Below are 25,328 nucleotides of genomic sequence, written 5' to 3'. Positions count from 1 at the left end.
AGATAAAGGTGAAAAACTGCTCATCTCTCTGCTGACATATTACTACCTGCAGCTACTTCTTCAGCACCATAGTGTTTGTGTCACACATTTACCTCCCTCATGTTGTCTCTTCTAAATGCATCCATTACTCTGACATAAATACAAAATGCACGACAGCATAAATTACAGAGGGAAGACTTGTGAGTTCCCATGCACGTTGAGACATGAAGGAGTGAAAGGACCTCATACCAATATGTTGGGAAAGAGAGTCTAACCATTCAGCTCATCTTGAGCTATAAATCAGGTCTGGTCAACCTGGCCAAGAGCATTTTCAGACCCATTTGCAGAAGATAATGCCAGCTATTCCTCCCCAACCCCAGGGACAGGAGAGCCAGCCTCATGAATCATTGCCCTTTTAAAGGAGCTGCAGCATGGCTCACATCGTGCTGTTTCCATAGGGTCCTCCTCACTCTCCCCCCCCAGGCAAAAACAACTGCTAACAGAGAAGGAAAAAAAATTCAACTGTGGCCAAAAACATGCAAAAACTAAGTTATGAAAACATAAAGGTTCGGTGACAATGTCGGTTTTACAGTTAAAAATTGCTGGCGTCTCCTGTGAGAAATTAGATTTTCACTGAACTTCGCTGTTTGATCCACTCTGAAAACTTTGCTCTCTCACGCTTTATGACAGCCAGAATCAACATACCTCAACATGTCATGCATAGACCAGAACAAACAAAAAACAACAGGAGTTTTTAGTTTTAATGTACGCAGGCTTAGTTCATATGTAGCAAAATATCTGAGAAAATTAATATACTTTTTTTGCGTTTTGGCTTTTCATCCACACAAAACTTTTTAATATTACTAAAAATGCTCATTTACAAAAATCTCTACGCTAGTGGAGATTTTTAAGAATCTCAATATTTCTGCTTGCGTGTGTACATAAGAAAACTGAGATTTAGGGTCTAGTGCAATACACTCTGGGAAATAAAGCATCAATATATCCAAAACTTGTTTGGACATGGTTCCCAATCGTCATCATCTTGTGTCTTCTAATGCGCCGTTTAAAAGTAGTTCAAAACCAATGAACCTCCTGCTTAATTGTGAAGAGGAAGTTGTGGTTGTTTTGAAGCAATCTGACTGGCTTACCCTTTTTAGCTTTGCGCTATGCTACTCCCTGTGGGTGTGGCATGTTTAAAACGTCACTCCAGGTTGAATTTGTGTGGGATTAAATTTTCTGAAACTGATCCCTTGTTTAGGACATTTTTAAACAATGTGGCGGAGTTATGCATTTCACACAACAAAATTTGCACTTTTTTCCCATAAAGCCCCATTAGAGCTTTACAAAGGTGTTGCCACTGGATGCTGAAAGGCATCTACACGCTGTAATTATTTGGGAAATTTAATAGTTGTCCCTTCAACTCTAGCAAGCCTTCTTCTTTCTTTGGTTACCAGGAAACAAAGCAGACAAGGGGGTTGATGACGCACCTTCCCACTCTCTTAGATGCAAGCAGAGTTAGCTTAGCTTTTATCTCAGTTACCGGTGTAACCTGAGCTCAGACACCATGATTGACAAAAGGTGGCAAGACTAGTGCTGAAGGGAGACACTTCTTTGTGCAGTCGCACACGAGCAGAGATCCCACATTACATCTCAAAAGCCTGAGCCACGCACACAGGTGCAGCTTGGTGGTGCTTTTAAACTGGAAACAGGCAAACTCTTGGGGACATAATTTAACAAACTACTTTTCGTCTGCACTGCGAGTCGTGGTAGATTTCCATCTCCTCATTACAATGCAGGGTGCCAAGAGCTCCCGCTGGTTGATTGAATCACTACCGCTCGGTGCTGCATTTTAGCATACGATATGTTGTGTACTGCATATAGAGGTGGCATTAATGTCAGAGGACAAAATAATTCAGGTTTTGGTGTCTACTTTTAGAAACACCAGTAAAAACAGTTGAGCTTATTTCTATTTATGCTAATTTTGTAACTATAGGATTTTATATGACATTATTAGTCTAGAATAAACATCAACATTTACTTCCCCACATGTAAAGTATTTAATGCCTAAAAATAAATGCATTATTTGTTGCAGAAGAATATATATTTTTTTAATTACAACCTTTAAATTGGAGTAAATTTAGTGAACGGGTTAAATCCAATGCTGCACTGATGAGGTTTTTGTCTGGTTAATGCTGATCACTGATTTCCTTCTATTAAACTGCCTGTTCTAACCCTGACCAAGAAATATAACACATTAAGACAAAAAAACAAACTGCTTCTTTGACAAAGCCAGTGGTTTTGAATCAAATAGAAAATAAAGAAAAAAACAAGACTATTCAAATTTGTGCCTCAAAGCATGTGCCCTTAACCTTATTTTTACTTTAGCCAACTCAAACTGAGTGTACCAAAGTTAATGTTATCTCCTCTTAACTGATTCTTTGACCTTCCAAAATATTTGGAGCACTTAGTATTGATATATATAGTGAAAAGAGAGAACTACTCAAACTGAAAAAAAGAGAGAATATGCCATTCAAGCAAGACAATGGCTTCTTGTGCAGACTTTCCCATATTTACAGTTAGAGCAATAATTAAAGGCTTAAAACAACTGGAACTGGAAGAAACAAGTCTGGGTCCAAGTTTATGTTTCCATCAAGCAAAGGGAAGGAGACAGTAGGACAGGGATGTCTCCAAATTTTAAAAAAAAGTTTCTTTTTACAAAATATTCATGAAGTTTAAGGCTTTGTGCACCTTTACCAGGTGATCAGTGAATGCGAATAGCAGAACTGCACCATAAATGGATTTGAGATGAGCTGATTTTCCTCTCATTCGGTCAAACACAGCAAATTTAAATATTTTTCCTTGTCATATAATCAAAAGTAGGAGTTTGTGAACACATCAACTTACAGCTTTTGATGCCATTTTTAAAGTCCAGTACAAAACAGATAAAAAAATTTTTTTTAAAAAATCAAGGGCAGAGGAGTAGCCTTGTAATTTTCCTGTTTGACTGTTATATGCTGTCACTGTCAAATACTCTAAAGCACAATTTTTTTGTAGAACATCTTCCCAATGTTATAATCCTTTGAGTGGCACAGACAAAATGGATCAAAGTCAGCAGGTAAATATCAAAGGAAACCAAGAAATTATATTGGCAAGAAAAACCCTAATTGGATCATCTTATGTATATTGTTCCACCAAAGCGTGTCATCATGTTATAGCTGGTAGTGGAGGTTGTATTGACAACTTCAATTCATCATGCCACATAAATGTGATCTTTTAAAAAAAAAAAAAAAAAAAACTGTTTCCATCTCAGTGTTGCTTTCTGACAGAAACGGTGATTTACAGTCAAACTGAGGAATGGAAACAAGTCAAAGTTGGTTTTAAAAATTTGCTGATTTTCTTTAACATTAAAACTTATATTTACTTGACAGCACATCTTTCATGAATATTTGAAGCCACGTCTGCCACTCAGCAATCTGCATGCACCCTATCGCACTACTTTACATTGCAGTGAACCCTAGTTAATGGTGCAGCTATCACAGTAACAACATAAAGGCTTTTTTGGAAAGGAATGGTGTTGCTGAATTTCATTTGCATTGATTGTTTTCAAGAATTTTTCTCATCCGTTTGTGCCTCCCATGACATTTGACTTCTGCTTGATCTGGTTTCATCCTCATGGATTCTCAGCGCCTTTTATAGCGCATTTATTTTAATGTCTAATTTATATTTATGTTGTTCATTTTATATTGGAATCTGCATGAAAGCTACAAATGCTTTTTTTTAAAAGTTTTATTCTTTTTCCAATAAGCACAGCAAAGGCTACAAAAGGAATTTCTACTTCATGCAGAAATGTTTTTTTTTTGTATATTGATTGTTGTGAAGCCTGGCGTTGGAATGTGCACATAAATATAAAAGTATTACAATATTAGGGAGGATAAAGCACATCCCTAAATATGTTGCCATAGAAAATAACCTTCAAACTCTGCTGAAATAGAAAACAGCCTTTTATCCCCATGTCCTCAGTCATTAAATATATAATAAATACCATTTAGCACAAATAGAGTCAAATGAGTCTCTCTTCCTCCACCACCTAAACTGCTCTGCAGCCTCATGCTGTGATATTCTATTGCTTCCTCGCAGCAGTTAGGAAATTTGACATGATTTTAGCTCTGCGCTGCAGTATGTAACCTTGAAATGCACTTATAGCGAGTCTGATGAATGTTGGTAATGTGCAGCTAGCTACTGGGTCATTTATATGATCACAGCCCATATTTATATATAAACACGACACAGGAAGCAACTTATCATGTTGGTCACTGTGGAGACATTTCATTAAAAGCCAGTTCAAAAGTCCCAGTGCTTCCCCTCATTCGCTGTGACTTTATAGCAGAAAAATGGGAACGGGACAAAACGACACGTCCCTGATGAAAAACTGTGTAGTTTGGCGTTATCTGATGGTAATTTTCAACCCACTACAGAAGGTGATTATTTCTAATAATATACAAAAGAGAGGCACTGTGAGGCAAAACTCTATCAAAGAAGGCATACTTTATTAAAAGAGCTGAGAACATTTATTGGAACATGTGGTAAAGATATGGAAAAAGCCTTTAATATTTTATTGAAGCATAATCTGAGAAAGGTTTTTCCCAAAATTCACCTCTATAATTTGGGTATAATTGATTAAAAGGCAAAAAACTCAATGAAGAATTAAACCGTAGACAGCAGCGCTATGGGTCATTGCCCAGGGTATCTTTCTGTTTGGGGCAGCAGAAGTACATGTCAGTTGTGCCTTGAAACAGTTTCCGACTCCTTATTTTCAGATAATCTTGAAACTGTTAAAGTCTGGCTACTGATGCATAAGTCAGTATCTGATTCATTTGGCAATTACTAAATTAATTGAAGTACAGATTCCCTTTCTTCAGGTCTTGTTTAAGTTCTAAAATGCTGAAACAGAACCAACTTACCCTGGTTTATTTGACACTGAGCAGGAATTTTTTTTCCATATACACTTCAAATTTATGAGAGTTTATTTTAATTGAGCCCAACACATTTTTGACGGTAAGGTGACCTCAAATTGAGACGTCATGCAAGAACTCCTACTGATCACTGGGTATTACTGATATCTTAAACAAGCGCTTTAGACTTCATGTAGGTGAGACAAGTTCTCATTAAATGCAGTAATGCATGATTTTTGGGGCTCTGTGGGGATACAAATATAATATCTCTTTAGGCCACTGAGCTGAACAAGGAACCACATTTATCTTGCCACTGTGTGCAGTGAGTAGGATAAAAAGGGAGGCAGAGAAATGTCATTGTAGATACCGTAGTATCTACATATCATCTTGTTTGGGGCTAATCCCTGATTTTTTTCTATCCTACCTTAAGAAATATGAAGACTTTGCTATGCATATATAGGACAATATTTGATGTTTCTCGGGCAAGCATTAGCATGGAGAAAAAAAACGAATATATGGAAATGTATGTCTAGAATATCTATATATATATCTATATAGATATACATCTATATAGATATATACATCTATATAGATATATATATATGTAGTATCAGTGAAATAACAATTGTGTGATTTGATTTTTATTTTCATATGGGATTTTTTATCATCACAAGTGAATATGCTTAAATTAAAGGTTGAATTTTTCATGCAAAGAAAAAAATCTGTAAGATTATATTACCTCAATAAAATATTATTTTATTTTATTGCTTCTTCCACATCTTTATCGTCCAGAGTGCCTACAAACGTATTAATTCTGCTGGCCTTAGTCTGCAATTTTTATTATCACAACCTCAGCGCTGGCAGTCAAAATCCAATCCAGTTCACAGTTTATTTTCCTGACAACATAGACATCAGAAATGCAAACGATGTTTCTTTCAGTCTGAACGAATAAAAAAAACACTCTTCACACATTTCAGAATTTCTCAAGCACTAAGCAGAGCCCCAGGGTTAAATTATTTACACAAAGTCGGCTCACATTTTAGCATTTAAAGTTTTTGTGCAATTAAAGCCTAGCAGTGGGAGCACTGTCTTTTAAGCGATTCTCAGTCTGTAATTCACTGGCTGAATTATTGCATTACATGGTTTTATTAGAGTCACTTGTCTTCACTTGTGTCACAACAGTGGCAGTGGAGGCTTTCTAGGCAGTCTCTGCTCCAAGCAAAGGCCAGGAGTCACGGAAAAAAATTGGACAGCTTATAACTCACGCCTAATAGCATTTTGTACCTGGCTCATTGTTTTGTGTGTTTTCAAATTTATGTGAAGTGGCGTTAATTCTGCATCCTATTTAATTAACTGCTGCAAATGAGGCATCATCTGTGCCGCTTAGCTCTGATGAACAGTAATGTGAAAATCTTCAGGCTGACATTAGCAAAATGCTATTTATTTCCAAATTTGCCATCTTTATTTACTCCTCTTACTTGTATACCCTGCATCACCACCAGCTCCCATCTGACACAATGACACACTGTCAGCGCTAATGGTCTCTGATGGCATCAAGGCTGTCAAGGGGACACAGTAGGCGCTCAGAGCCAAGGCCCCAAGTAGCCTTCCGCAGATGAAAAGCTGTCATGTCTGCCCCTCTCTGCCAAAAAGCTCCGCCTTCAGTCCTTACAATCCTATCCATAACAGCAGGCTAGATGGAGTGCAGGGCATGAACTTTTTTAACAAAAAGATTTGATTTAGCGACCAAGCTGGAAGCGATGAGTGTGTCACCTCAACACAATCTAAAGCTGTTTCACATGCTGTCATATTAAGTGGGCTTATTGAAAAAAACAGCTTGATGGGTTAAGTGTGAGGAAATTAAGGATATTTTGTGAAACATTAAGTCCATTAAGCGACACACACACACTAATTGAAGTATGTTTTTGTGTCACTTTATAAGTCCTCCTGTTCAGAATAGTTTGCGTTCATTGGAATGAAAGGTGTGGAATCAATAATAAAAAGGAATTACATTTCCTTTGCCCTTTCAACTTTTTAAAAAATATATTTGAGGCTCAATTGAATTAAATCTCAATGCTATGCGAGAGCTATCCAAGTGGTCGGATAATTGTTTGCTGAATTAAGCCAAAAGTAGGTCAAGTCGTTAAATTAACTTATTTTACAACACCAACAGGCGACTGCATGTCACATAATGAGATTAAACAATGTTATTACCACTTGTTGCTGTGATATATTATAATTTGCTTACATTTTCTAACTTTGAGTTTTAAAAAAATTCAAAAAGATTTCGCTCCAACAGACTATGATGTCACTCACTCCACTGCAAGTCCAACATCTTACAATCAACTTTTTTAAAATCAACTCTTTCATCAGCCACACTTTTTAACAATATATCAACAAATCACATTGAGATTTATTTTTTTACACAACTTCATCCTAAAGAATTTTAACTACATTCATCAAAATCAAGAATATGTCTTCTTTGAGGTGGATATTAGCTTGTATTAAGGATTGCTTTGTTTTTGTCAATAGATTTAAACTCCTAGTTTTTGTTTCAAGCTGTTTTTCTGCTTTCATCTTTCTTCCTGGTCTGCTGATTACAAAACTACTAAAAGGCTTGAGTACAGGTGGTCGGTCTGTACTCCTCAATAAACATATTCTGCATCACGTTCTCCTTCTTCAGCTGCTCAGCTGGCACACTGCATTTGTGGAGCAAATTAAATATTTTTCTCATGTTATAATTGTCTCACATCCAACTGACTAACACTATTTTTACCACATCCACAAGGAAATAAAAAAAGCTTGGTGGGTTGTACTGACAGACTATCTCAGTTCCACTCAGTGCTGATTTCTAGACAGTCAGCGTGATTTTTGCACCTTAAAAGTGCACAGAAAGACTGTGTATGCTTGCGTAACTGTATTCTTGCCAAAACTGGTAATGGCTTAGACAGAAATTCCCCTGAGCAAAGGGAGCTTTTAGAGAAAAGAGCAGAGCAAAAAAGTTACAGTGTGCTGATGTCCTCCTGGAGAAAGACGAACATGCAAGATGAAACCTGCAAAGTCATGATTCTGAACAAAAACAGAAAATTGCATTATGCCTGTCAAAATGTTTTCTGTCAACGCTTGTGTAACTGTGTTGAAGCATGTTCCCTTGAAACAGGGCATAAAAACTAACAACAGTGTGGCCTCTTTCTATTTCAAAGAGGACAACACTACAGTGTGCTGCAAACTAAATGGCTATTTATGAAAATTAAAATCCAGGCCATGCTCAGGGTGAGAAACTGAGTCACAGTTAGCTGCAGTCACTCCTTAATCTATGTGTGTGACATTTCTCGCAGCTAGATAAGACAGCTGACTGTTTGACCTTCATGTAATGTTCTGCATCAATTAAGGGAGCAACCTGTGTGTTTGTGTGAATATGCCAGTGTGTGTGGCGCTGCAATTAGATAAGAAAGTGAAAAGAATTGGAAGATGATGGCAGGTTGAGATGAATGACACCAGCTGGTGAGCCATTGGCTTATTTGTACCACGTCCAGCATTTGTCCAAAATGAATCGGAGCATTAGCCAAGCAATTCTGCTGACTCTGCAGATGAACAGCCAAGGCAATGAAGTCTTACAGTCACAATATGCGTTTCTGTCAACTCGTTCGTACATTTACCAACGGACCAGGTACAATAACACTTCCACTGTGCCACACCCTATCCACATTCTGCACAAGTATCTCAAATATAAGAAGCAATAACCATCAATTTTAAACAGTAGGTGGTGTGAAGCTATTCAGACTTCTAACAAATCATGAAATTCACTGCAGGATTTGATGCATTATCGTGGTAGAATTTTATATGATATAATTTCATATACTTTCCAAGCTGAGAATTGCCTGACAGTGTGACTCATGTGCTCATTTTCGATTTACAATGGCACTCAACTTTATGAAACCATAAAAGTTTGATATTTTAGAGAGCCACATGAAACAATTTAGTTGTTTTTCCAACTTTGGGTGGGGTGACACAAAACCAAAGCAGCACTGTACAATAGAAAAACCCCATATTTTATGTCAAAGCATTACATTGGAATAAAATGAATTGCACAGATTGCATGCATAATTTCAGTGCGATGATAAAGATGAAGAATAATATTATCAGCTTCCCTGATTGATTTCATCTTTAAACTTGTGCTCACAATAGTTTATTGATTTGACCTACATTCGAGACTTGGGATCTTACAAGATCTTGTAGAATATGATTATGATTGGGCATTAAGTTATTGTGTGTTTCTCACAATAATAGTGTAAAGATACATTTCACAGATTCATGCTATTTAAATAACAATAAGTTATTCAGCTAAGTTACAAAATCATTGATCACTTTTTTAACAGATATATTGACAAATGTTTTGATACAAATTGTAAGCCGTTTTTTCTCAGACTTCCTTAAACACACACTGCATAATTTTGCTTCTGTCCACGAGTAATTATGGACGAATAACAACAGAATGATATATAAAGGAAGCCATTGTGTTGCATGAAAGTAAGCCAACATTTTCCAATTGAAATGGTTAAAAAATTGCAGTGTTTTTCCTCTAAATTACTATTGCATAGTGGCAGAGTGTACCGTCCCTCCCATACAATCCCTCTCAGCAATATGTAGTTTCTATTTAGCAGCAAACAAAACTGTCAACATATGAAGAAAGAAATATTCTGACTCTCATTAAGTATTTAAATAGTTAGAAACATTTATGTAATTACACTATGGATCGGAAAATACCAGTATTGGCAGGCAACAGGATCAAAGCAGAACCTGAGAACACTGGATGAGCTTTTGATTTATAACAGGATTTCTAATTAACATTTCTCTGTACAACCACAACAGCTAATTCTAAATGGAGTATGTTCTCATACACTTTTAGCAGAAGCTGTGAGTAAGAACTTAGATCATCAAATGTGAATAACCCTATTATTACTTTATTTAGACACAAACAATGCAATATTTTCACATGGTTGGTTTAAACACACATCTCTGTAGATCTTTTGATACCCAACCCTTTCTGATCTCATTCTCATAATCCATGAAAAATAACTATTACAGACAAACTGCAAACAGTAATGTCAGCTTCCTAATCTGGGAAACAATCACAAACTCTTTAACAGTTACAAGTTTGGGGAAGAAAATAAGCCACTTTTATGTGTTTGGTCGTTACAGGTTTTAATTAGATGTGTGGTGAAATTCCAAAGCCATCTGGGACCATCTGAGATCACAGGGACGGCAGATGAATCGCAACAGTTTCTACGTTTCACTGCAGACTTTGTTATGCATACCAATTGGCAGCTCACTGCACATTGTGTCTACGATATTTCACAGTTGTCTGCGAGTCGCATTTCCTCGCTTCAGAAAAATCTCTTAACAAAACGGAGCAGTATTTTTTTCTAGGGCTGTCGGCAAGTATGGGGCCTCAAATCTTCAGCCCTTGATGATTAGGATTTTGAAATTTGCATTAAAACCTAATTCAATTAGGCAAAGATGAATTAAATATTCAGCAAAAAGGCCTGCTCTAGTCATGCTTGTATTTTTACCACTTGCATAACATCTTCTGGACAAAAAGTTGAATTCTTTCATGAAGTTTGATACAAAACCTCTGAAAAGTTATTCATGTATCCCTTCATTCAGCTTAACTGGAACTGGGGATTTTAATGTTTTGTCTTCCATTAAATCTGAAATCAATCCACTTATCCAACAGAGAGAACCAGCTGCATCAGATGAGCTTTGATCATCAACAGTAAAATACGCCGAGCCCTAAAGGTTTCGGCTTCACACCCTAGTAAGTCTTTTACTTTTTATTTAGAGAAATGCTTTCTTTTTCATCTTCAGAAGCATATCCGTATCTTTAATATGTTATGCTTAGAAAAAGAAAACTGAACTGAGGCCGATTCGTCCAAAAAGAAAAAAAAAACTGCAATTGGAGTGACCAAGTATGGGGCTGTTTTCCAGGATTACATACGGTAGGTTACAACTATCACAACTTTCTCTGACTTATAAATAAGAAAAAAGAAAATGTCTACAGTTTAGAAATACTTTGCACAAAACAAGTACAGTCATGATGTAGTAACACTGGTTTAGATCTACATTGTTGCTTAGTGGGTGGAGAGATGTTAACTGACAACTCTTCACCCACCTGAATAGCAACAGCAAATGACATGGATTAGCAGTGCTAGCCAGCAACTGATGCTGCCATCCAGAACACGTAACTGTAAATTATTGTCTCTGCTGCCCAGATACTGAAATTGTCATACGGCAACATTGTCTTCAGTCAGAGGCCTCTTCCGAATCATTGTAAGACTGACTGCCCACAGCATCACCATCCACAATAACTTGGAAAAATACATTGATGACAAGATTTTATTTCCCTTTGGGATAAATGAATTATTAAACACTCTTTTGTATTGCTGTTGTATTTGTGCATTTATGTCAAATATATATTTTCTCAAGGATATAAATTATACCAGCCAATGTCTAGTCGTAAATACACTAATGTTGATACATGGTTTCACTCATATGTTGAGATGATGGCTTTTTTCTGGAAGTGAAACCACTTCCAGAAAAAGCTGAATAATCAAAACCAGACACAGATCTGAAATGTTGGAGGTCCTTCATCCTAAATGAAAAACAGACTGAGCTAATTAACCTAACATTTGGCCTTTCAATATCATTCATGTTCACTACCACACTTAGCAGCCCCTGCACTCTTTGAACCAAAAAAGAAAAAGAAAAAAACAAATCACACAAGGAGAGGGTAAAAATAGGGCTCCTGCGGTAAGCACAGGCCATTTTTAGGTCCTGCGTCTGTTTCCACTTTACCAAACGCAGGGGTGCTCTGTAACACATTGGTGCAAATGGTTTATAATGTCACCAGTGGACTCTGAAATGGGAAACCTGGTTTCAATCAGCAGTCAAATTGCTCCTACATTACCCTGGAAGACAAGAGTAGTAAATCACTTTTTGCCTCTCCGCTGCTGACGTTCAACAAAAGACATTGTTTCAAAATTCACCATGCATGATACCAAGAGCACCATATCTTTATGTAGGTTTGGGTTTCTGAACAGGGCAAAATTAGCTGACTACAGCACCCTAATGGATACAATATTCTTATCACATAGACAGAAGAAAATCTGTCTCCAAGAACAGAAACATTTGCCGATTACCCCATGCGCAAGATCCATCGGAACCAGTTGGAACCAGCTTGCTGGATTGTTTCTTTTTGTACCAATCCCCTGACAGTGGGCCAGCAAAGCACCCCAGAGTACTTATAAACTACTATAAACGCGAGAAACGCTGAACCCACCCACCACAGACCAACACACTATGGGTAAAACCTCTCATTAAAGCTCAAGAGGCCTGAAATTACTAAGTTTTTACCCACATGGAGAGTATGAGAAATGCCAATGGGCGTAGAGTTGTGCCGCGTGGTTTCTTCAACATACGGCCGCAGACAAGCTGGAGCGGATGCCAATCAGTGCGGCCAGTGTCAGAAAATACCAATATATGAGAGAAACGGGGCAGCTGCTCTGTCTGTGAGGAAATACTACGCAAGATCTTACAAATACTCTCACAGGACAGAAAGGTATCCAAGCCAACAAATGCCACATTCATGACAGGGCAATCAGTCATTCAAATCACAGAAGATTTTACTACAATATTTAAACCATTTATCTCAAGAACTGGAAAGACTGTGCTATCCATGGAAAGTGCTGTGAAAATATATTTCCACCCTTAACATTTTCCCTTTTGCTGATGATACATTTTTGAACTACTCCACCCCGCAGAAATTTGTTCATAGACTCTTTGAAGCATGACTGGCCTGTTTAATGCAACATGCCACAGTATGTCAATCGGAGATCAGACCAGACTTTGACTAGGCTACTCCAGAAACTTTTGCTTATTTATTATTCAGAGGTGGTTGTGCCAATGTGCCTATGATCATTGTCCTGCTGAATACTTTATTATTTCCTCCATTTTGTGGACAATTGCTGAAACTTTGGTCCACTGGAGTCCCAAAGTTTTCAAACGACTCTGTAATTCATAAATGATAGTGACTTTATTTCTGTTTTCTATTTAAGTGGTACATCTGGTAATAATGAGGATTGTAAGTAGTCAGCAAAGGTGTTAAAATTTATAATAATCCATTTAATCAGCTAATTTTTGATCTTGCAATGGGGTGGCAAGGGTAATATTTTCACAAAGGAATGTAATATTACAAATAAGCAGCAACTGCTCACACATGGAAACCACAGCAAAGACCAGCCCTTCTCCTAGCAACCCTAGCTGAGCTCCAACATGTATGGTCAGCTGGTTTTACCACAGTATGTGCTGTACAATGGCTACTGGATGACAAGTGTTTTGCTGTTGATCAACCATCCAGAAATCACTTCTTGCTTTCTTGTTGTATTCAATTTCAGTTGTATTCGACTTCAATTATACAACAGATTATTCAGTTGTATAATTGAGTAATCTGTTTGCAGTCATTTTAACGTGAGCGTGTAGACGTTGAATTGGGGGGCGTGGCCAGCAGCACCAGCTTATTTTGCTTAAAATTATTAAAAATAAAACAGGCCCTAAAAAAAAACTCATTCTGAACGGAATCTCAACATAGGCAGGACTGAGCAGACTGTAGTCTTATCATTTAGGAACAATTTTGTGCAAAAAGTGTAATTAACCTGTTTTGTATAGGCCGTAGACCTATCCTAACTTGTTCAAGAAAGTATCAGTCACCTTTAAAAGAACTGTTTCAGCTAACCAATAAGACCAACCAAAAGCTCCCAATGTGCAGGGAAGTCTGGATGACATTTAGCTGGTTTTTATCCCTCAATTCCATCCTTTCGGACTACAGTGGGTGACAGTACTCTTCAAGAGGCCTATTGCAAGCTGAAGGGTCACTTCATCTAGATCACAGCAGGTACACAACTCTTTACTGGGCTGCTACTTCTCAACATAGCAAAGCAGAACTAGGGCACCACATGGGTTGCTACTGGTGAGATATCTGACAACAATTGCTGCCTTCTGTGGTAAGATTTCTGGCAGAATGAGAGATACTCCCAGGAGAGTGAATAATCTTCAGACCTGCCAGAATAGGCACCCTATAACTTGTAACAGATGACAATATGAAGGGCAAATAACAGCAGCATGTAGCTCCATTTCAAAACAGAAGGGTAAAGGTGCTAGAACCCAAATCCGACCTGCAATTGTCAGATTTTGAATAAAATCACACCCAAAAATTACAGTATGAGAAAGATATTACCATCATTTTTCTGTATGACAATATTATGGCATTAACATTAAACCAGTAAACTAACATTGTGTGTAATAATGTTAATTTTCTGCATGTCTTAAAGTTTATTGGGCAAGTTTATTAATTTTGGTGATTTGTAATGGTGTTTTTTCCCCTCAAAAAGTTCTCTAATCAATACTCTGGTTAACAGAGGTTTAGTTTTTAAAGAGCTACTTAAATACATTTTTATTAACCCATACTGAAATTGACTGTTTTCATATTAAAATTTAAGTCTTCAATCAAATGTTAGATGTCCCACAGGGCCCATCTTGCTTGAAGACTCACTTTTCAAAAGAAAAAAAATCAAGAATTTCATAAAGAGACAGTTTTATTACTTTTAGCAATCAAATATTTTTTTTATTAGTAAAAGGATTAAAAAATATTTGTTCTGATCTGTAAACCTCTGAAGAGAACCCCTCTTAAAATAATTTCAATCAACTGAAGTAGAAATCAAAAGAGAAAAAGATCAGTAAAACCATTTACATTAAACATAACGTCTCCCTAGGGTTTACTTTTTCTTTTGATGGTATGCATTTTATGGTATATATCTAACCAATGATGTCATCAGCTATGGTGCCTTGCTTTGTTTAGAAACTCCCAGAAGAAATGCTGCTCTGAAAAGTGAACAAAAGCAGAAAGCAATGTAGCATAACAGAGCGGGCCACTCGATAATCCCTTGAGAATAACGGTCATCTAAGTCACATATCTTCTTTTGACTCACCTTTGGTTTAGAGTAAATTAAGTCAAATACCCTGGGGAATTTCTAGCCATTTCCATTCAAGAAATACATGCTGTATGAAATGATGTCCTGACTTAGAGAAACTGTGAAAAGGAGAGAGAATCAGTCATAGCCAACAAATAAGGAGCCAGGTTAGACACTGCAAGAAAACCTAACTGCTCCCCTGCTGTCCCTGTCTAGTCAACATGATGGAGGAAAACCTTAAGCAGTATGTTCACCTAGCAGACCTGTCAACACAAGTTTGAATGATAAGTCATCTATCCTTAAGATAACAAAAGGTAATTCTTCACTCCCTGATCCAAATACCAGTTCACTTTTTATGAAGGAAATTAAATTTAGAGCAAGAAATCAATTATAACAGAAACCTAGCAATAATGAGTATTGCTAGGTGTAGGCTGGTTACCCCAAAACTTCAAATAAACATGCACCTTGCAACTGTCAACTGTTTTTCACCCTCATAACCTGAGGGTGAAAAACCCAAACACGCACTAAGCCTGTGGTTTCCTTTTCAGAGATCTACTGATGCAACAGAGAGAAACTAACTCACCCCTGCGCCATCTTGATACACTCCGGCTAATGGCTAAGCCTCTTCATTGTGTCTTTGACAGTTTTAATTAAAACAGTTATGTTTTGATTAAGGACACCAATAAGGCAATTTCATAGTAATGCTCTGCAAGCAAAATTGCTTCCTAGCCTTTCCAAAAAAGAACTCAACAAAGAATACATTTATGAATAAATGAGAGTGGAAATGTACCGATAAGGTTCTTTTTGACCAAGGATGATTTCCGGTTTTGTTTGCGTTCTGAACGACCTCGATTCCAGCTTTGACAGATACTTGTTCAGGGGATTATGTAAGAAAAGGAAAAACACGCTAGAGGTTCTTCGATAGAGACAGTAGCTCTGAGTCCAGATGACAACGAAGGCATACAAAATTTCCAGGTTGTGTCTTTCACCTTTAAAAGTACATTAAAGCACATATTGGCTGAAGTGTTAACATTAATAGGAAGAGTTCTTAGTTTTGATTGATTTAATCAACAGGGAAAAACACCAGGTTTTTCAGTATTTGACCTGTCAATCACCTTTCAAAGCTGATTTAGGGAAGACTGGCCTAATTATAAGTGTAAAATAAAAATAAAAAAATAATTAAGAAACTGGGTGGCGGGCTATTAATCAGAAGGTACACCTAATAGAAATTAAATATGCAATTTTATCGCAGGTGACTGTTTACTTTTGGCCACACCCATAATGCAGATCAATCAACTCAAGGAACAAGCAAACTGCAACCATTAGGGGGCGCCCCTGACAGAAATGAGATATTGAAATTTAAAACCTGAAATTGTGTTTATAAAGAACTACTTTTGAATTCAGATTGAATGGTTCTGAACCTGGGATTGTTAAATGCCCATGCGCAAACATTCAGGCTGAGTAATTTAAAGGAGCTATTAGCGTTGCATGGCTAAACTGGAAAAGCTCAAGGTAGGTTGTTCCCTTTCCCAGTTTGTCAGTTCCTGCTTCATTTTCATAGTAAAACTATTTCATGTCAAGGTACTTCAACTATTGTGTCTCACTTTATTTTTCTACATAGTGGAGGATTTAATTTAATTATGAGTATAAAATTGGCATTTTTACAAGTTCTAAACATTATTTCCTACTGATTATCAAATAGGACATTTGAGTTTAATAACAGTTGTTCAAATTATAAGAAGTCTAAGCAACCTTTGATATTATTTACAGAAACTGAACGATAAACATTTACTTACAATAGAGTTAGAAGATTACAGGAAATCCTCAATTATTGAAGTCAATATAGAACATTCCAACAAAAATTAATGTCAACATTTACCAGATGTGAATTTTATAAAGCCTGTGTTCAGCCAAGATTTGTGAATAAATATGCCAGTCATTATATATTTTTTGATATATTATCTTAACTGGCCAGTGTCCAGCATAATGAGTATGGAAAGTATTTGTACTAAACATTATCAGTATTTTACTGCCCAAATTAGAGCTGAAAATTATATTTTAAGGCTAATCACATTTGGATGACAATGATATGATTTTCTTGTCTACCTGATATGCTTTCACCAAGACGATAGACATCATAAAGAGAAAGTATACTCACTGTTACATCTAGTGTCCTGTTGCATAAATGATATTGTCTTTAATAATTAAAATTATTTGTCTAAACTCAAGTGTTTGAAACCCCACCAGTTTTCTACTACTTCATCATTTATTTAAAAAAGCCAAAACGAAGAAGTTTTGAAAGAAAAGCAAACCCCTAAAATGCATACAAAGTATGTAGAAGCGTAGAAGTACAAGGGTGTACTTTCTTGTTGCGACTATTGTAAAAGCTGGACTCCAACAATTTCTTCTTTTCCTTCAAATGCTCATTCAAACTATTCTGTTACAACCATTGCACCAAATTAGAAGGACTGGTTATTATTTCATAAGTGTGACAATGTCTACCATCTGAAATATTTAATATTATAAATGGTTCACCATGGTTTCTGCATTTGAAAGGGTCCCTGACCAATACCGGTTAATGCCCGTCCAGCATCCATGCCTGATGCAAAGCCAGGGAGAATGTTCATTTTGCTTTGACCAACACCCACCAACATGTGGGCTCCAATTCACATCCTGCCCACAGCCCCCCAAAAATCTGGGATTGGTCCTGCATGGGAATGAAATCTGTGTGCACACATAGTGATGGAAAACAGTCTGAGTGAGAAAGAAAAAAAAGCAACAATAGAGCGTGGCAGGTGCTTTTGCACTTGATGGCCACAGGAAAACTCAAAGACCTCAGACAGATGACGATGAAGCAAAGCAAATGATGCAAGTGAGCCAGCCAGATTCTTTCAGGTTTCTTTGACGAATCAACATTAATGTGACGGGTCAAATCATTACATGGCAAATGCATATTAAAACACAGGGTGACGACATGTTCAATCCCTACAGACCTCCACTTCTCTTCCCCCCTTATTTTATTAATGATTCTCGGCAGATTTTCTGCTTGACCGAAAATTTCATCCCTGCAAAGACAACTGCGACGTCAAGCTGTCCACGGAGAGGTGCATGCGGCCAACCATGCAGGTGTTATTTGCATTGGAAGAAAAAATGACTTGTGAAGTGAATGGGGAATAATTCTGTGCTCCATCTTCATCACAGTGACGCTCTTATAATTAGAAGAACTTGCAGCAGACCAATATAATATGCATCTGTTCTAGTCATAAAAGTTGCTGCTGGCTATGCATCGGGTCTGAATAAACAAGAGGCGCAACAAACTGCATGCGTGGCTGTCTGCAAACCCAGGAGATAATTTGCTATGTTTAATTTTAAAAGGAAGTTCCAGCTTCAATTCGAAGCGGAGACATGCATGCTGTCTATAGAAATCTGTGCAAGTTAGGCAACTTAACGGAAATCTTACCCGACTCAAGTTCAATGGAGAATATTCGTATGCACTTACTGAATCTCCTCTTTGTCGCCGCCGTTTGCATTTCTCTCCTTATCTGAAGAAGCGCCGCGTTTAGTCCCGTCTTCGCGAGTTTGACCCAATCCACTTCATGTAATTAACAACCACCAAACACAGGAGTTAGAACCGAGCGTGTGAAAAGACAGAAATGTAAAACAAGAAGGAAAAAAAACACAGGTGGGAAAGATAGAGGACTCCACCTCCGGAGAAGCACGAGGTCCTATCCCGGTCAGCCGACACCGGGGTAAGCGGGGTACAGGGGGGAGGGAGGGTCGTGGATCTACTGTGGATCTATTCGTGGCAGCTCCGGTTCGCTGCTGCCGCTAACGGGTTAATGTCCGCCTCGCTCAAGTGTTTGGCGTCGCTGCCAACAAAATAAGAGAGAGAGAGAGAGGGAAAATGACGGAGAGAAAAAATGTTGTTTTCCCTCCTTGTCTGTGAAATGCGCCGCTTTTAAGTTAATTTGCGAGAAGGAGGAGAAGGAGCCGTGGCAGGCGTGGAGTTGTTGCGTCTCTCCCCCCCTTTCGGTCACGCTTCTTTCTGCCTCCGTGGTGAAAACACACACAGGTCGGTTAGTCAGTAGGATTTAAAAAAAAAAAAATTTTTTTTCGGCTTCACTCGGCTTTACTCGCCTCTCAGTGTCCATTCATTGCCGCTCTCCTCCTAAAACGTGCACCAAACGTGAAAATCTCACGGAAATAAAATCCCTCACTGTTAACCACGGAGCATAAACTCAAAAACAAACAAGGTGAATTTCTGAGGCGATTATGCCAGGGACGGATCGCGAAACAATGGACTCCCAGCTGGGCACAGACCGAAAAGGCCCCCCGAACCATACTGCAGTCAAAAAAAAAGCACTTGTGGCAACCACACACAAAAACCCACAAAATAATATGTTGGCGTCTTAAGCTCCATATTGGTGTGGTGTTATTTCAAAATAACAAAAATATTTTATTGTGATTTTTATTATTCTTAACTCTTTAGCAGTAAACTAAACTTCCAATTTTTTTTAACAAAGCAAGCAAAGTTTAAATAAATATTTTGTGTTGAATATTGTCTGAGCCTTTTTAAATGCTCTTGTAAATCACTGAAGGGCCTCTTATTATTATATCTACCTCCTAGGTCATCAGGTCTTCTGGTTCTGGTCTACTTTGCACTCCCAGAATCAGAACCAAACATGGAGAAGCAGCATCTGGTTTCTAGGCACCTCTAATCTGGAATAAACTTCCAAAACCTGCAAAAATGCTGAAACTCTGAGTTTCTTTAAATCAAGACTATGTCCACCAGTTAAGAGCTGCCTTTGATTAATTTATTGAAGTAAACTTGCCTTGCTTAACTTATATGAATGATATTCAGAACAAGACTGCTTAAACAAGTGAAATCAGCTGGGTTAGGGAAAAATAAACTTGTCCAGTTAGGGTTCAGAGCTTGAATATGGCCCACTTGCTTTTAAACATAAGTGTCCTTTAGGCTCATTCATTAATCTCTCTATTGTTTTAGGTCAAAGTGAAAACTGAGGGCTAAGACAAACATTTCTTAACGACCTTGTTCTTGGTAGCAGATGAAGTCAAACTGCACTTTCTGTTCTTCCCAAGGAACCCCTCTGGCTATTGGCCCTCAGATCTCACTCAGGGAGCTTCTGAAAGGAGCAGAGTCATGAATCATCACTGGGAAGAGAACATTTATAAATATTGCCCTATTATCCTTATTTTCTTCTTCACCAAATGAATTTCATCTGGTAGCCTTCTCACCACCTCTGCTCTCTTTGTGTAGACTCAGGACAAGATTATAATTTATAATTCATAGGTGTTTGCCAGCTCTCTGGCTCTTTCACCAGGAGGTAATATAGTTTCTTTTAAGGCAGGAGACTGAGAGGGAGATGGGACATATTCCCCAAGGTTTGATGACACAGAGGTAGATTATCATGCATCTTTAATAATCATAAGGGGGAAAAAAAAACACATGCTATCTAGCATGTGCTTGCTTGTTTTTAAACTAGCAAATTTAAATGTGAAGTTTAGTAATGGAGACAGGGTACGGGCTGTGCTTACAGTACAGTCTGGTTGTTAGTGCTTGGGCACTCGAGTGATTCGGTTGAATGCGCAGGGCAAGGATGATATGACCCCCAGTAATGAGGACCTGAATATCTTCAGGATTTTGACACTCTGCTCCCTCGCTTCCTAACCTTAGTGTGATCAATCGTTAGTTTGGCAGAACCCCCTACCGAACTGCAGCCTGGCTACCTCCTCACCTCATCTAATAATCGGTGCAAATTATGTTTGCACAAGGTTTCACCCTGCAATAAATGTCCCTGCAATTGGGCCATCCTCTGTTCATCTCACACAGACACACACGTGGACGTGTGTATTTGTACTTCATTTAGCAATAATGAGTTGCTATGCGACCTCAACGTGATTGAAAAGGATTTCTGTTCCTTTTGGCGTACAAATGATAACCCTAGTCAAAGCACAATGTTCCTGGAGCAGGATCTTGTCAGACAAATAAGAGACCAAGCCAGCATTATTACACTCAGAGGAAGGCCATTGTTTTGATACAGCAACCATCAATATGTAGGTGCCAGACAGAGAAATTGGTACATGTGCTCAATACTGCTGCAGCGAATCTCTGGTGGCCAACAACAGGGCTGCTTTTCAGCTAAAGACCTCTCCTGTGGACAGTGTGGAGACTCATAAACAACCTTTCTGTCTGAAGGTCAGAGACAATGTTTAGTGAAGGCTTTTTTTTCCTACAGAAGTTGCTAAAAACTCCTCAGAGGGCAACTATGTTTTTTCATTGCCAGATTTTCTAAACTGAACACCAGACATCACCACAGGTTTAGTCAATATAAAACCAGATAAAAAGCATTTTATCTGCTGCGATGTAGAAAATCTCAATATTTATGAACAGATGATTTGCAACAAGGCTTGATATACACAGATAAGGCATAACATTATGACCAGCTATCTAATAGAGTGATGGTAACTCTCTTTGGACACTTGAATATTTCCTGTAGAATCTTGCATCAAGAAGTTAGCAGTAGATTCTTTCTGTCTTGTAAGTTTTGCTGTGGACCCTCTATGGAGTTTATTTCTTTGAAACCCGCTTTATTACATTGGTATTCCAAGTTAAACAATAGCATTGTTCAAAAATATATCAACTTCATAACCACCCTTAGCATACATTAAAAAAAAAATTTGATTGAAGGGTGAATTTACAACTAATCCATCAAACAATCGTTATCACAAATTGAAGTAGCCAGGAGCTTTCTGCACATTTATCTAGTAAAAATTTAACTATAGGTATCAATCCCCACTGAAAATTGGATTAAGCAAACAACTTTGTACAATAAATAAAACAATTAAAATAGCTTTTCCTTCATATTCAACATGAAGCGGACCTTATAATTGCTACTACAATCTCAAATGTATTCAATTCTTTCAAAAAGCATTTTCATTCTTTAGTGGAGCAGCTTTTAGCTGGTACAATCTGGCGTAAATTGGCGTTATTGCCAAGCACAAGATTTTGGCTGCGTTCCTGAGGAATCTCAGCCCACCCTTCATGGCCAAAGGCCATCAATTCATTAATATTCTCAAATTTGGCTTTTTTAAATCTCACCAGAGAACCTAAGTTCAATTCAGGCAACTATAATGGCTATCCTAGTATCATCCAGGAATTCTTCTGAGACTAAGCCTTGTTGGAATTAGAGTTATGCCTGAAGATGTTGTCTTGTTTCAAGCCCCAATGACATTTTAGTTTCAGCATCTTTACAGACAGAATGAGAGATTTACTGATAATTAATTTAATTCATCTTGCAGGTTTCCAAAGCCAGAGGAGGCAAAGCAGTCCCAGGGGATTACTGAGACACCATCCATGCTTTATGGTAGGCATGGTGTTCTTTCAGCGTGTGCTTCAGCCGTCCTCTTCCAAACATATCTCTGATCCAAAACCCTGAAAAGTCCAAAGATCAGAATTCTAAAAGCATTTTGTATTTTTATTCAGCCGTGAACAAACTGGAGCTAACTTTTCTTTCGATTTTGGATTAGTTGTGATGCATGTTTTAAAGTTATAGCATGGCACTCTTCAACATTTTTTATTTGCTTTACTATGGAGATTGAAACATCAGTGATTTCTACCACTAAATCTAACTATTGGTCTTTTTTAGCCAGTGGAGCATTTTGACCATGTTTCCTCCTCAGAAATCTGGCGGAAGCTCTTCATAGTTTCCTTTTCCTGCCATCCCCAAGCTGCTTTTACTTGTGCACTATGCTTCCAGCTTTATCTCAGGGAACACTCACTACATTTGCTAACTTTTTGTACTCTTTTTTCTTGTTTGTGTGTAAAACGATGATCTTGCAAAGAAACATCATCATCGACTGTTCTGGTATCTGAGCCATTCCATCTCAAGCAGAATGGATGCGCCAGTTGTGTCTGAAACCACACTGGATTTGCAAGCATGAATCTGATCTGAGACTGCAGTAGTTGTCGAACGTATCATTAATCCTTCATTTGGATGAAATTTTTCCAAAAACTCTTTTAAGCTATTCATTCTGATGTACATTGTTTATGGCAAACATCAGAAAAAAATTCAAATTCTACCTGTAAATCTAATCTGTAGTGGCAGTCGAATAATTTCCAATACAATTGCATGGACTAATGATTGAGTAAAAAGAAACAAACAAAGATGAAAGCTGCCAACTCTAGCTACTCCACAAACTACTTGATAAAAGCTAAAAGGTTAAGTACATGGATGGGGAATTCAGACTTGAGAATACTAATTAAAACTGATTAGAAATTCCACTTTTTTCAAATGTTTACTTGTCTCTCAAGACCCTAAGCAAAAGGGTTTTTAAGCCTCATACTATGTTCTAATTTCTAACATCAACATTAGAAAGGAAAGCCTAAACAAAACAAAACAAAAAAAGCTTTAAAACAAAGCTAGGAAACCAACTTTGAACCTACGCCTTCCAACTCCAAAACCACCAGCGATAGAATTAGAAAGAGTGTCTCAGTATGGGGCTGCTCTAACTTCATTTCTATTTTGAGAAGAAAAGATAAACACATCTGTATGAAGAAGAGTTCAGTCTGCAACATGTCAGTTTAAAACAACAGACAATGCTGGTCTTTCTTTGCACAAGCTTTTGGATGTCTGTTGGTTTCTCGTTGAAAACATGCAGCCCTCTTGAAGAATTTTAAAAAGATGACCTTAAGTTTACTCCTCAGAAATTAAGGAAAAACAAAAAGAAACTTTGTGAGAACCTGCGAATATCAGACAATGTGTTGTCCACAATTCAAAGACAATTTGTCACAATTAAGTTAGAAGGTGATGAGCTCCTGCTTGTGTCCTGTTATTCGGTAAGTCTTTTGTGGAGTTCCTTAGTTCTCTCTTTGAGGAGTTTTCCTGAAGTTAGGTTCATTCTTGGTAATCCAAATTTCAGGGAAAGGAGTCGTCAAGTGGGACTGATCAGCCAATCAGAAGAGGACTTTGGTTAACTTAAGAGATGCAACAAGTTAGACGGAAAAAATTCAAAATGTTTTTTTTGTTGTTGTTTTTTTACAATCGGTATTTTAAACAAAGGGTTGTGGGAGTTTTCAGAAGTCCTACACTCCTACTCCTGTTGGATCTCCTGCTGCCTCCCCACAACACGCCCCCATATCAGGAACCGCCATTGTGTACAACCCACCCAGTAACAGGTGACTAGATGGAAAAACGACCCATCAATCATCTTATTGCTATGCCAGATCACTGTACATACTCTTAAACCTTTAACATTTTTTGTTAGAGAATTTTTTTCTACTGGAGGAGTTCATAACGCATGACTGACTAAATTAGTGCAAATGGAAAAGTGTCTGAGTTCCATATCAGCCTCAAACCAAAACACTGTTAGGATTAAACTTCATACATGAATCCCTTTATCAGCTACTCCTCCCTGTTCACTTTTTAAACTGAACTCTGTGGGGAAATTAGGTAGGAGAAATTACTTGTAAAGCAGATCCCTCTAATTGACAGGCTCTTTGCATGGCACTTGATGGTGTGAAGGCAGATTCTATCCAATATAAAGTTGGTCAAACTTTATATTGCTTAGGAATCCTGAAATATATATCATAGATTGTTTACATTTATAGACTGACTACCAATGAAAATTACCTTGGCTTAGCCAACTTGAGCACATTTCCATCATTTGATGTAATTAATGTGCACCATTCCTTAATGCAGTGAATTTACAGGACGAATGGTGAGAACTAAAAAAGGACCCTACCAGATTAGATTTATCCAACTAAAGCTGAACTATTTTTCATAAATTTGATTTTTGTGACTTCCAAGGCCACGACATTCACGCTTGTAGCTTCCATTATTCCCTACCTGGTGTAATTATAATGTTGGGAATCCATTACGAATCTGAAAAACTTTAGTAACATGCAAATGTAATTTTCACACTCCAATTGGCCAGAATGTTTTCATTCTGGAGTGACTTGTGAAGAAGAGCCATAAGCTTCAGATCTAAAAGAGTCTCTCCTTCACAATTAATAGTATTTATCAAAGGAAGAATTGACAAAACTTATACTGCAATGCAAAAGTATTTACCCCAGTTTGAACATTTATAGATTTTGTCATACTAATTTTTTTTTTTAATTGGGATTTTATGTGATAAACCAGCACAAAACAGTAGGATTGCACAATACACTGCAAATGTATCAATATTACAACAATGTTGTTTTGCTGGAACATGAATCTCTAACCCCAGTTACAACTCTTTTGCACCTACTGGCCAATTTCCATACAGAAAATCAGTCATATCCTTTAGTATTAACTTTAGCATGAAATGACTGACTCAGCTACTCTTGTGGTTGTATTTCAGCAAAGCAATG

At 37.6% G+C, this 25,328-nt stretch overlaps 1 protein-coding gene across 1 annotated transcript in view; it reads right to left on the bottom strand.

Annotated features, from left to right (window-relative positions):
• LOC129378006 (receptor-type tyrosine-protein phosphatase F-like) overlaps nucleotides 1–18,971 on the bottom strand; it is a 224,795-nt gene extending 205,824 nt beyond the window's left edge. The window contains 2 exon segments of the mRNA XM_055058240.1: nucleotides 18,456–18,548; nucleotides 18,662–18,971. The gene's annotated coding sequence lies outside the window, so the exon portion shown is untranslated.
• Nucleotides 18,972–25,328: the final 6,357 nt, after the last annotated feature.

The sequence above is a fragment of the Poeciliopsis prolifica genome, unplaced genomic scaffold (genome assembly GCF_027474105.1).
Source record: "Poeciliopsis prolifica strain line A6 unplaced genomic scaffold, Auburn_PproV2 SCAFFOLD050, whole genome shotgun sequence".
Classification (NCBI taxonomy): Eukaryota; Metazoa; Chordata; class Actinopteri; order Cyprinodontiformes; family Poeciliidae; genus Poeciliopsis; species Poeciliopsis prolifica.
Note: the sequence above shows the minus strand (reverse complement) of the source record. Positions and strands in the feature narration are given on the sequence as shown.